Here is an 11,588-nt window from a genome sequence, read left to right on the forward strand (position 1 = left end):
ATGGAAGGGAGGGACGGAATAAAATTCCACTCTGTTCTGTAGCATTTGCCAGCCTAGCCACTACTATCTGAAGTACATGGCAGGATCATAGATGGTAATGGCAACGGACCCTCCTCTGTTTTGTCCAGCTAGCTCCTTTGCTGTGTCATTCCTTAGGCTTAGGTGCGATTAAATTCAAGCCTTGGAGGGAGAATGAACCATGCAGTGGTGCACAGCATTTCCAGGACTGGGTGTCTAGGACCAGGGGGCAAACAGATAACCACCTCGCCCTGGAATTTGGCTCCAACCAGTCTCCTATCTTCTGTTGGTTATATTTATGTTTCACCTGGAATCCCAGGGTAATTGCAAATGCTATCCCTGAGTGAAAACGACAAATCTCTGGTTCCCAACCTTAGATAAGAAAAAAGCAGTGGAAACTCCCTCAGGGCTGTGTCTGGTTAAAAGTCCTTTTCCTGTTGGAGCAAGAAAAGGAAGTTGTAATTTAGGGAAAGTTCAGGATAGTGTAATGGAAAGATCCCTAGATTTGGAATCAGGGAATGGGGACCAAGGATAATTGCTGGATCTACCACTTACTATCTCTGCGATTTTAAGCAAGTCATTTCAGTTCCCTGCACCTCAATGTCAGCTGCAAAATGAAGTGTTTAGAATAGGTCTAAGGTCTTTTCCTGTTCTACATCCTTTCCTTCCTTAATTTCTCTTCTGGGATTTCATTCCCTCTCCTATAACTGAATTCAAAAGGTGAAAGGTATGAACCAGGCATCTAACACAACACTTAGTGACAGTCTTCCCAAAATGGACTTGTTTTCTTTTTCTTTTCTCCTAGTCTCATCATACCCCCTTCTTTTTTTCAGTCTTCTCTCCTCCAAGGAATTACTTAACCCATTGTTTGATTGCAGACCTCAAGCTGGACTAAAATCTTATCACCTGTTTCTCAAAAGCTTTGCCAGGAGGACCTGCTACAAAATGTGGTGAATTTTTGAAAGCTGAGCTAGAACTTCCATTCCTACAACAGGAAATAGCTACTGGGCTGGGCCGGGCTCTGGTCGGCTCCCAGGCTTTGAGACTTTCCACTTCACCAGAATGGGTGCTGAACTGCAGGAAGCATTGTCAGCAAGAACCAGCCCCCACTCCCTTTCATTGTTAAAGCTTCTGGCTTATTGGCCTGCCCTGTACAAAAGATCTGTTGTAGGGAAGTATAAATATTTAATTTAATCCACTTATGTGTCTGTTCAATGTTTATTTTTCAACTGTGTGGCTGTGTCTACTGGATGCCAAAACCATCTGTCTGTAGATTCAGTCAATTTAGTTAAAAAAAAAAAAAAAGTTAAACTAGTTTATAGTGTTACACGGACACCAAATATTTATTTGATTTTCTTTCATTTTAATTATTACATTTCCTAGTAACAACTCTGCACACTAATATCGCCCTTTAATATTTAGAAAATGCTTTCTTCCTAACAACCCTGTGAAGCCAGTAATAAAAGTATTATTATCGCCATATGACAAATGAGGAAACTGAGTTTAAGTGACACAACTAGTAAATGTTGGAGCACAGATTTTAAGTCTAAATCTGACACCAGGTGGAGTCTTCTTTCTACTAGGTTATATTATTCCTTACAACACTGTAGGCTTTCAATTAGGATCTCAAGCATGCAGAGACTATTACTTTCTAAATTGCTAGCTACATGTGCACAAAAATGACCCTTATTTTCTGGAGTGTATCTTATGCAGCATGTCAGTCAGTTTAGCATTTATTAAGTACCTACTATGTGCCAGGTACAGTGCTAAGCACTGGAGATATACAAAAGGAGGCAAAAAACCCCAAACAGTCCTCACTTTCAAGGAGCTTAGTCCAATAGGAGAGACAATGTGCAAACAACAAAATATAAAGAAGCTATATATGGGATAAATTGGAGATAGTCTCAGAGGAAAGACACTAAGATTAAGGAGGACTGGAAAAGGTTTCTTCAAGAAAGGGAGATTTTAGCTGAGACTTATAGGAAGTGAGGGAAGCTAGGAGGCAGAAGTGACAAGGGAGAGAGTTCCGGATTTGAGGGACTCCCAGTGAAAAGACTCAGATCAGAAGATGGAGGGTTTTATGAGAGGAAAAGCAGAGAGATCGCAAAGTATATATTGAGCCAAGTGCCTTGGGATGACAAAGTAATATCCCTGTCAGTCCCTTGGTCCCATGAGGGCAGCAAGGGGAGGTTGCATCAAGAGGACACCACTGCAAACACAGTGTTCTGGTCTAGATGAATTTGTGACTGTATCTCCAAAGTTCTAACTGGTTCTTCTGCTTTCTATTTCTTTCCTGAACTTACATATCTGAACAAAGATCCTTGAGATGGATGTGTCCAGACTTGGAGACACTCTTGTGAATTGGACAGGTTGGGAGCTCTTGGAACCTCAGTTATTGCTGGCTATGCTGTAAAAGGAATCCCTAACTGCTCTTTCAATGTGTCTTGGAGAAGGTGTCTACTGGGAGGATGGACCCATTTCTTGGTTTGGCTTGCCAGCAGACCGGATGGATGGACCTTGAAAGAGAGGTTTAGAAAATACAGAGCAAAGGTGAAGGTTAAATGCCAATTCAGCAATCCAGCGAAGTACTTTGTTTTGATATTTAAGCATCAACTCCTGGGAGACTATGACAGTGGTGGTAAGTAATTACTGCTACTTTTAAAAGTCTTTCCTAATGCATGCTTCTGAGTCTCTTGTGTGTTAAGCATTTCTTTTATGTGGAAGAAATAAATAGGTGTCCTATAAACCATTTTACATTGAGTACTTTTCTATTTCTCCCCTTTAGGGAGACACTAGACATGAGTAAACTTAAGCTTTAAGTGAGTGATTCCAGGTTTCTGGAGTTGGGCTATAAAGAGTGCAAGAGTTTGTGTGGGTCAAGTCAACAAGCATTTATTAAGTGCTTCAATGTACTAGGCACTAAGATAAATGCTGGGGTCACAAAGAAACATGAAAAATGGGGAGACAACATGCAAATAACTATGTATAAGATAAATTGGAGGTGATCTCAGAGAGAAGGCATTATCACGGAAAGGTTTCTTGCAGAAGCTGGAATTTTAATTGAGAGAAGAGGCCAACATGAAGAGGGATATTTCAGGGTAAGAAGGTCCTAGATAATGAGGAAAGTCTCAATGTGAGAAGGTAACTTAGAGATGTGAGCTGGAGATCTAGAGAAAGTTAGAGCTAGATAAATAGGTCTGGGAATCATCTGAATAGAGTTAATCATAACCATAATCATAAACCATGGGAAATGCTGAAATTACCAAGCATAACAGCATAGAGGGAAAAGAGAAGAGGGTCCAGGAAAGAGGCCTTGGGGACACCATGGTTAGCAAGTATGACCTAGATGAAGATTCAGCAAAGGGGACTGAGAAAGAGTAGTCAGACTGGGTCTTTTTAGGACAGGATTGGCTAGAGGAAGAGGCAGAAAGGAACTTGATAAAAGAGGATAATATAAAGGTAAATTGGTTCACCATGGGTAAAGATGGGGAAAGAAGAAAAGTATAGTCAGTATAGGAGTGATAGCCTAGGAAAGAATTGAGGGGTGGAAGGATTGCAGGTCACAGTGAGGATGAACAACAAGGAGAGGTGGAATGACAAAGGATTGTAATCAGATATAAGAATTTCAGAGTTCATGAAAATAGAAGTGGAGTATTTGTAGGTGATGGCAAAATCAAGGGTTTGACCATGCCTGTGTGTAGCTGAGGTAGGATAGAGGAAGAGGTCATGAGAAATGAGTAAACTGAAGAACTGGGAGGATAGAGTATTTGAGGGAGTATCTCCTTGTTCAATGGTAGGAATTGGGAAGGAGATAAAGACCAAGTGCTGAGCTCTGAACTCACTGAAGAAGGAAGGAGAAAGTCCTGGAGTTTGACCAATAATAGTTACCAGAATGCTGAAAGAATTGGATAAATATGGATTGAATGATCCTCAAAGTGAGGATGGTAGGATGAGAGTCTGGAACTGGCAATGGTGAATAAGGAGGATTCTGATTTTCCCATCACAACTAGTATTCACTGGGGAGGGAGTATTAGTGAAAGTGCAACTGACACTGGAGTAGCCAGGGTTCCCATGTTATTAGGAGGGAATCAGGTTTCAGTGAATGTCACAAGACGAAAGGAATGAGAAAGGAAAAAGTTTAAGATGAAAGCAAATTTGTTATCTGTGAGGCAGACACTCAATACAGCATAGTGGAAAGGATGGGTAGATGTTGAGTGAGATATTGAAGGGAAGAGATCATATTGAGGGGGACAGGATCAAGAGAACAGGTACTAGGGATTGGGGAGGAGAATTTGTACCATGGTAACTAGGGGTTCAGAATCACTGGGATGATTGGAGTTTGCTCATCATTAGAGAATGAATTCAAGAAGGTCATCAACCCCAGAGGGCCAAGAAGTTTGTGGAGGTGGGGCAGGTTGGAGGGTGAACCATGAGAGGTCTGATGAGGTGGTTGATCCAGATATGTACCCTCCTACTGAGGTGAAGATGGAATTGGAACAAGCTGGAGTTTATGGATTCATAGGACAAGGAGAGGACAAGTTCTCCAGCTCTCTAGGGTCCAACAGCACAGGTTATTTGAATTGTTATAGCTTCTTAATTAGAACCAAAGAGCAACAGAACTTAAAGGGACCTTCCTCATTACCTAGGGTACTCCCTAGATAATTTAAAGCTAGAATATAGAGATCTACGCAGATAAACTGTCTAGTCCAGACTGATGCAGTTAAATAACGGCATAGTGAGGACTGGTACCCAGATCTCCCTATTCCCCAGTCCAACAGTCTTTCTCATACAAAAGATAAGTGTCTTGTTATGATGACTTGGTTAAAATTCAACTAATGCTTATGAAGAGTCTACTATGGACAAATGTGAGAATACAAAGATAAAAACCACATAGTTCATGCTCTCAATGAAAGAAGAAATGGGTTAAAATGGAAGGATGGGGTAGGAGAGAAGTAAGGACCAGGGAAGGCTTTACTGGGATGTAACCAGCTGAGCAGAGCCTTGGAGAAGGATTCTTTATTATTATTATTATTAAAATTTATTTTTATTGTTGTTTTTTAAATTTTTAACTTAGTTTTTAGTTTTCAACATTCATTTTTGTAAGATTTCGAGTTCTAAATTTTTCCCCCTCCCTACTGTGGCATGCAATTTGATATAGGCTATACGTGTACAATCATGTTAAATATATTGTATTGCGAGTTTTTTAATGTTTCACTTTTTCTCTCAAAGATTGTTTCTTTAAAACAGATTTTCCTGAGATGGGAATAAAGAAATGACATCTGAGACTTCCAGAACCTCTTCATTCTTCAAATTTTTGGCAGTGACTAGGAATTACCACAGTGCCTAGCACATGGTAGGCATTTAATAAAAGCTTATTGACTGATTAACATCATATGTGGTTAGGTTGTTTCTATATATTGATTAGTTTTACCTTCCCCCACCCCTTCTTTCTTTTTCTTTTTTTAATTTTTTTTTTTAGTTTTCAACATTCACTTTCATAAGCTTTTGAGTTTTCCATTTTCTCTTCTTCCTTCCCTTTCCCTCTTTTCAAGATGGCATGCAATCTGATATAGGCTCAACATATACACTCATATTTAAAAAATTTATCACATTAGTCAGGTTGTAAAGAAGTATTAGAACCAATGGGAAGAATCACAAGAAAGAAGAAATAAAACAAAACCACAAAAGAAAAAAAGAGAGAAAATGGTATACTTCAATCCACACTCAGACTCTGTAGTTCTTTCTCTGGATGTGGACAGCATTTTCCATCATGAGTCTTTTGGAGTTGTCTTAGATCTTCGCATTGCTGAGAAGAACCAAGTCTATGAAAGTTAATCATACAATAATGTTGCTGTTCCTGTGTACAATGTTCTCCTGGTCCTGCTTCCCTCACTCAGCATCAGTTTGTATAAGTCTTTCTAGGTTTTTCTGAAGTCTGCCTGCTCACCATTTCTTATAGCACAATCGTATTCCATTACATTCATATACCACAACTTGCTCAGCTGTTCCCCAAGTGATGGGCATCCCCACAATTTCCAATTCTTGGCCACCACAAAAACAACTGCTATAAATATTTTTGTACGTATGGGTCTTTTTTCCATTTTTATGATCTCTTTGAGACCTAGAAGTGGTATTTCTGGATCAAAGGGCAAGGAGAAGGATTATGAGAGGCTGAGATACTAATAATTATGATAGCTGAAACTTACAGAGCTTTATGTATATTATGTCATTTCAGCTTCTCAATAAGCTAGTGAAATATTGCTACTCCCACTTTCTAGATGAGAGAATTGAGTCTTACAAAGGCGTAAGTAACTTGTCCAGGGTCATATAATTACAAAGTATCAGAAACAGTATTAGGAACCCATTTCTCCTGAGTGTCCAACACTCTATCCACTGTACCATCCTGCCTCTGAGGAGATGGGGGATCACTTATGTAATAGAATGGAGAGAGAAGATGGAATGCTGAGTTGGGGGAATGGTTAATAGCCTAATTTGTCCATAACAGAATAAAGGGAAATAATATAAAATAAGACTGGAAAAATAAGTTAAAGGCATACTCTAGAGGCCCTTGAATTTCAGGTTGACAATTTTGTATTTTGTCTGATTGAAAATAGTGAACCACTGAACGATTTTGAAGCAAAAGAGTTATTTGGTCTGACCTGAGCCTAAAAAGACTATTTTGGCTGCTGTGTGGAGAACTGTGCCTTCTGGGTGGCACAGTGTATACAGCACTGGGCCTAGAGTCAGGAGTGAATAGTGGCAGGACCGGAAGACTCATCTCCCTGAGTTCAAATCTGGCCTCAGACACTTACTGGCTGTGTGACTCTTTGGCAAGTCATTTAACCCTGTTTGCTTCAGTTCCTCTTCTAAAAATGAGCTGGAAAATTAAATAGGAGACACTACAGTATCTCTGCCAAGAAAACCCCAAATGGGGTTACAGAGAGTCAAACAAAATTTTAAAATGGCTTAACAACAACAACCATGGAAAATTAATTGAAGAAGGGAGAGATTAGAAACAGGAAACTGATCAGGCATCTATTCTGACAGTTTAGGTGAAATGTGATAAAGACATGGACAAGGGTGGTGACCATGTGAGTGCAGAAAAGGAGATGAGTAGATTTAAAAGACACTGCAAAGGTATTGTCAACAAGCCTTGCCAACTCATTCTCATTGAATGGGGAGAGGGGTGAAAGAGATGAAAGAATCAAGGATGATTTTGAGGTTGGCCTAGGTGATTAGAAAAATAGTATTACCTTCAAGACAAAGGGAAGTTTGGAGGAGAGAAGGAATCTATGGAGAAAAGATAGGATTCACTTTGGACGTATTGAGTTTGAGATGTTAATAGGAATCCCAGATGGAGATATCCAACAAATATTTAACAGTGTGAGACTAGAGCTCAGGAGAGAGATTAGGGCTACTACATATAGAGAAGTTTAGGACTCATCCATGTAGGGATAATAATTGAATCCATTGCATAAGATCACAAAAGTAGAGTATAGAGTAAAAAGAGAAAAAGAACCAGGATAGAGCCTTGAGAAATATTTATGTTTAGGAGACAGGAGAGATAGATGATGAACCAGCACAGGTTGTTGTTGTTGCTGTGTTTGTCCTTTGTTCTCAAAGAGGACCATGACATCAAGATGATGACATGACTTGCAGTTGACTTTGATTTGAATGAGGAAGGGCTGTGCAAGGTCACCAACCTCACTTCCTTCTCTTGAGCCATCTGGGTTCAGTGGCCTGATACCAGCACAGGAGACTGAAAAAGAATAATCAATTAGATAGAAAGTAATCCAGGAGAAAGTATTATCACAAAAATCAAAGGAGAAAATATCCAAGTAGTGGTCAACAGTGCCAAAAGCTACAAGAGAGTGGAGTATAAGGACTGAGAAAAACTACTAGATTTAGCAGTAAAGCAATGATTGATGACCTTGGAGAAAACAGTTTTCCTTGAGTCATGGGGTTAAAAGCCATCTTAGAAAGGGCTGCAAAAAAGAGGAAGTGGAAGTATTTAGAAAAGATAGCTTTTTCTAGTAGTTTGCCAATGCATGTGAGAAAGAATACCAAAATTCCATGAGATAGTAGGGTAAAGTGTTAGTTTGTCCTTTGTTTCCCGCCCCCCCCCCCCCCATATCAGATATCTTGTGAAAGAAAATACAGACCAAAAAAAAAAAAATACTTCCACAAAAAAATAAAGTGAAAAATACTATCTTTTGGCCTGCATTTAGACTCTATCAATTCTCTCTTTGGAAACGGATAGCATTTTTCATAATGAATCCTCTGGAATTGTCTTGGATCATTGTATTGCTGAGAATAGGTAAGTCATTCACAGTTGATCCATTATACAATATTGTTGTTACTGTGTGCAGTGTTCTCCTGGTTCTGTTTACTTCACTTTGTATCAGTTCATGGAAGTCTTCCCAGGATTTTTCTTAAATCATTCTGCTTGTTATTTCTTACAGACTACAGTATTTCATTACAATTGTGTATTACAACTTGTTTGGCCATTCCCCAATTGATGGACATCCTCTCAATTTCCAATTCTTTGCCACCACAAAAAGAACTGCCTAGCAATTTGAAAAAAACATGGAGAGTAACTTGGAGGCTGCCATTTTATGGACTGGTAGAGATGGACAGAGTGAACCAGTTTTGTAATAGATATAGAGGAAAGGTTTGGAAGTATCAGTGGGAAGCAATGAGAAAGCCTTCCAGCCCAGTTGAATTAGCAAACAGAGAATGAGAAACAGAGCAAACTATACTGGAGAGAGTGGTCAGGACACAGTGTCTTCTGGAGAAAAACCAAATTTTACCAAATGTCACAAGAATGAAAGTATATGATGAAGATGTAGCAGAGACAACACACCCCAGCTTGAGTATATTTGAAGGCAAAAGCCTAAAAAAGCCTAACTCCACACATTCTCTATGGGGTGATAAATCTAAGATGAAAGGTGTTTATTAACAACAGAATTTATTAACAGTAGAGTTAATATAGAGTGTTACAGAGGGAACAATATAATGTTAAGACAGAGGAACATATAGACTATAATGGGCCAAAGATGAAATGAAAAGGGATGAGAGATTGGGGAGAGGTAGCAGGGTTCAAGAATTTTTGCCTCAACAAATGGTGACTCAATCACAGGAATCTGGGATGAGGAAGTCAGAGTTTGACACTATGGTGAAAGAAACCTACCTCCAGGGTTCTGAAATGACTGAACACAGCATGACACAGAGTAGCTGGAGGTGAGGGTGGGAGAATGTAGCTAGGGAGGAAGGGCGTGAGGGTGGGGGAGGGTAGATAGCATGAAGGATAGCAGTAACATAGAGTTCTAGTCAGTTATCAGGGTTAGTAAAAACCTGATGACTAGTGAATACCATTTCCCTGGGCTAGACAACTCACAGTCTACCAGATATGACAATTTCCTGAAGGTTTCCTTAATACACACTTAAGAGAGACTCTAAAAGTACAATAAACATCTGGCTGCAGACCTGAGCCTCCGGAGTGGAGGCCTTCTAGAACCTTTGGCCCCACCCTTAAAGTCAAAAGCTAAGAATTACCTTTGGCCCAATGTCTCTCTGAGGCTAGGGACGTCTTATGGTTTACTCATTAAGATGATTAAGATGATTTATCATTGCTTCTGAGCAACTGTTCAAGGATCATTTCCTCTTTAGCTTTCTTTTGCTTTTCTTTCAAACTGTACACCTCTTGGCTAGACTTAGGATACAATTAAAGCAGGCAATTTGCTAGATTTCAGCAGGACAAGAAACAGTTATCTCTATGTCTGCTCTATGGAACAATCGCCTGAAAGCAGCTATCAGAGATCCCATCATCACCATTTTCCTAGACTTTCCAAGTTACCTTGTGCCTTCATTTCAGTTGTGTCCAACTCTTCATGGGTTTTCTTCAAGAAGATGCTGGAATAGTTTGCCATTTCCTTCTCCAGTTCATTTTACAGATGAGAGAACTGAGGCAAATAGGGTTAAGTTGACTTGCCCAAGGTCACACAGCTAGTACGTATTTGAGGCTGGATTTGAACTCAAATCTTCCTGACTCCAGGCCCAGAGTTCTTTCCACTGCACCACCTAACTTTCCCTGCACCCATATGCCTGGGTCTTAAATTTGCCTCTGGGCTTAGTCCCTTTCATTTTTCTATTAAACAAACTGTCTGAATAATCTAGGAGACATATGCTGGAGGATAGACACTCAAGATGTCCCTTATCTTAAACTTTTCATACCAAACTATCCCTACTTTCCTATAAACTCATGGTCCTAATAAACCATTCAAACATGGTGTTATCTTTACTATGCTTTTACCTTACACTGTGGCATTGTTGTGTAGCAGAAACAGTCTTGAATTTGAAGTTAAAAAAAAAATACCACAAAACTTATGTTTGAGTCTAGTGACTACCTAACTGTGCATTAATTGCTTCTCAGCAATTTTTTGAGGAAAATGGATTTATAAGATTTTTATAAATTTGAGCTCTTATTATGAGTTCTTTAGATAAGAATCCTCCCAACTCCCTTCCTCCCCCAAATACACACAACAGAAGTGAATTCACAATTCTTAGGACTCACAATGGAAGTAAAGAAAAACAGCATTATGTTAGAAGATAGAGTTTAGGATTTGAAGCAGACCTAATCCCTCAGTTTAATAGATAATCCACAATTTCATCCTTAAAAAACTTTTAATCAAATAATCTACCTTACATCACTTCTTGAAAGGCAGATTAATTGCTTGCTGATATATGCAGAATTCAGAAGAGTGGGCAATTGGCCAGTAAATGTTAAGAGGCTGGTGAGGTCTGTGAGGGCTCATAACTCAGAATAACTCTTCCCATGATCCACACAACATTCATTCTCCTCTGAAATACACAGAACAACAAGTGTATGAGAAAGCTTAGATCAGCTAAAAATATGACATCTACTAATGACTGAAGTAGGGGAGAAGTATTAGGAATTAATGAATAACATTGAGAGAGAAACAAATGGATGGATATATAGACAGGCAAGAGCCCATTTATTAAAAATCCCTTTCATAAAAACACTTTGTAAACTTTCTTCTGAGCAAGCCTTGTGTATACATTTGTAATAATCAATCTTGGGCCCAGGAAAGAGCTGCAGAACTGGACTTAACTCATTTTCCTAAAGAAGTTGGTAATATGAATGTGGAATATAGTATATATTGTCAGATGGTGCTGTGTTCATTCAGTTTGCTTAACTTTCTCTATTTCTCTATTATAAAAGAAAGTTCACTAGGAGTAGAGGTGTGGGGGGGCTTATAAATAATAAAAAGGCATCTATGAAACTTAAGGATGAAAAAATAGGTATATGGGCATTAGCTTATGCAAAACACATGGGGAAAAGTAAATCTAGGGTGAAAGAAAATGATCCCAAAGCCTCACATAGTTTTTTAAAAATTATTTGCAATAATCTTTTCTTTCATTAGAGTAGACAAAATTTAATTTCACTTATGTATACCTAATCCTTGTGTCTGAGGCTTTCTCTTAGAAGAGTCCATATATACTTTAGGAATATCTATGCTTTTTTGGTTCATTGTCTTCTCTCAGGAATA

At 39.0% G+C, this 11,588-nt stretch overlaps 1 protein-coding gene across 1 annotated transcript in view; it reads left to right on the forward strand.

Annotated features, from left to right (window-relative positions):
* Positions 1-5,410, forward strand: part of LOC140507768 (uncharacterized) — a 47,598-nt gene extending 42,188 nt beyond the window's left edge. Inside the window, exons 4-5 of the mRNA XM_072615697.1 lie at positions 2,336-2,656; positions 5,248-5,410. The gene's annotated coding sequence lies outside the window, so the exon portion shown is untranslated. The remainder of the gene's footprint in view (positions 1-2,335; positions 2,657-5,247) is intronic.
* The last annotated feature ends 6,178 nt before the right edge of the window (positions 5,411-11,588 follow it).

Source organism: Notamacropus eugenii, chromosome 5, assembly GCF_028372415.1.
Source record: "Notamacropus eugenii isolate mMacEug1 chromosome 5, mMacEug1.pri_v2, whole genome shotgun sequence".
NCBI classification, from domain to species: Eukaryota; Metazoa; Chordata; class Mammalia; order Diprotodontia; family Macropodidae; genus Notamacropus; species Notamacropus eugenii.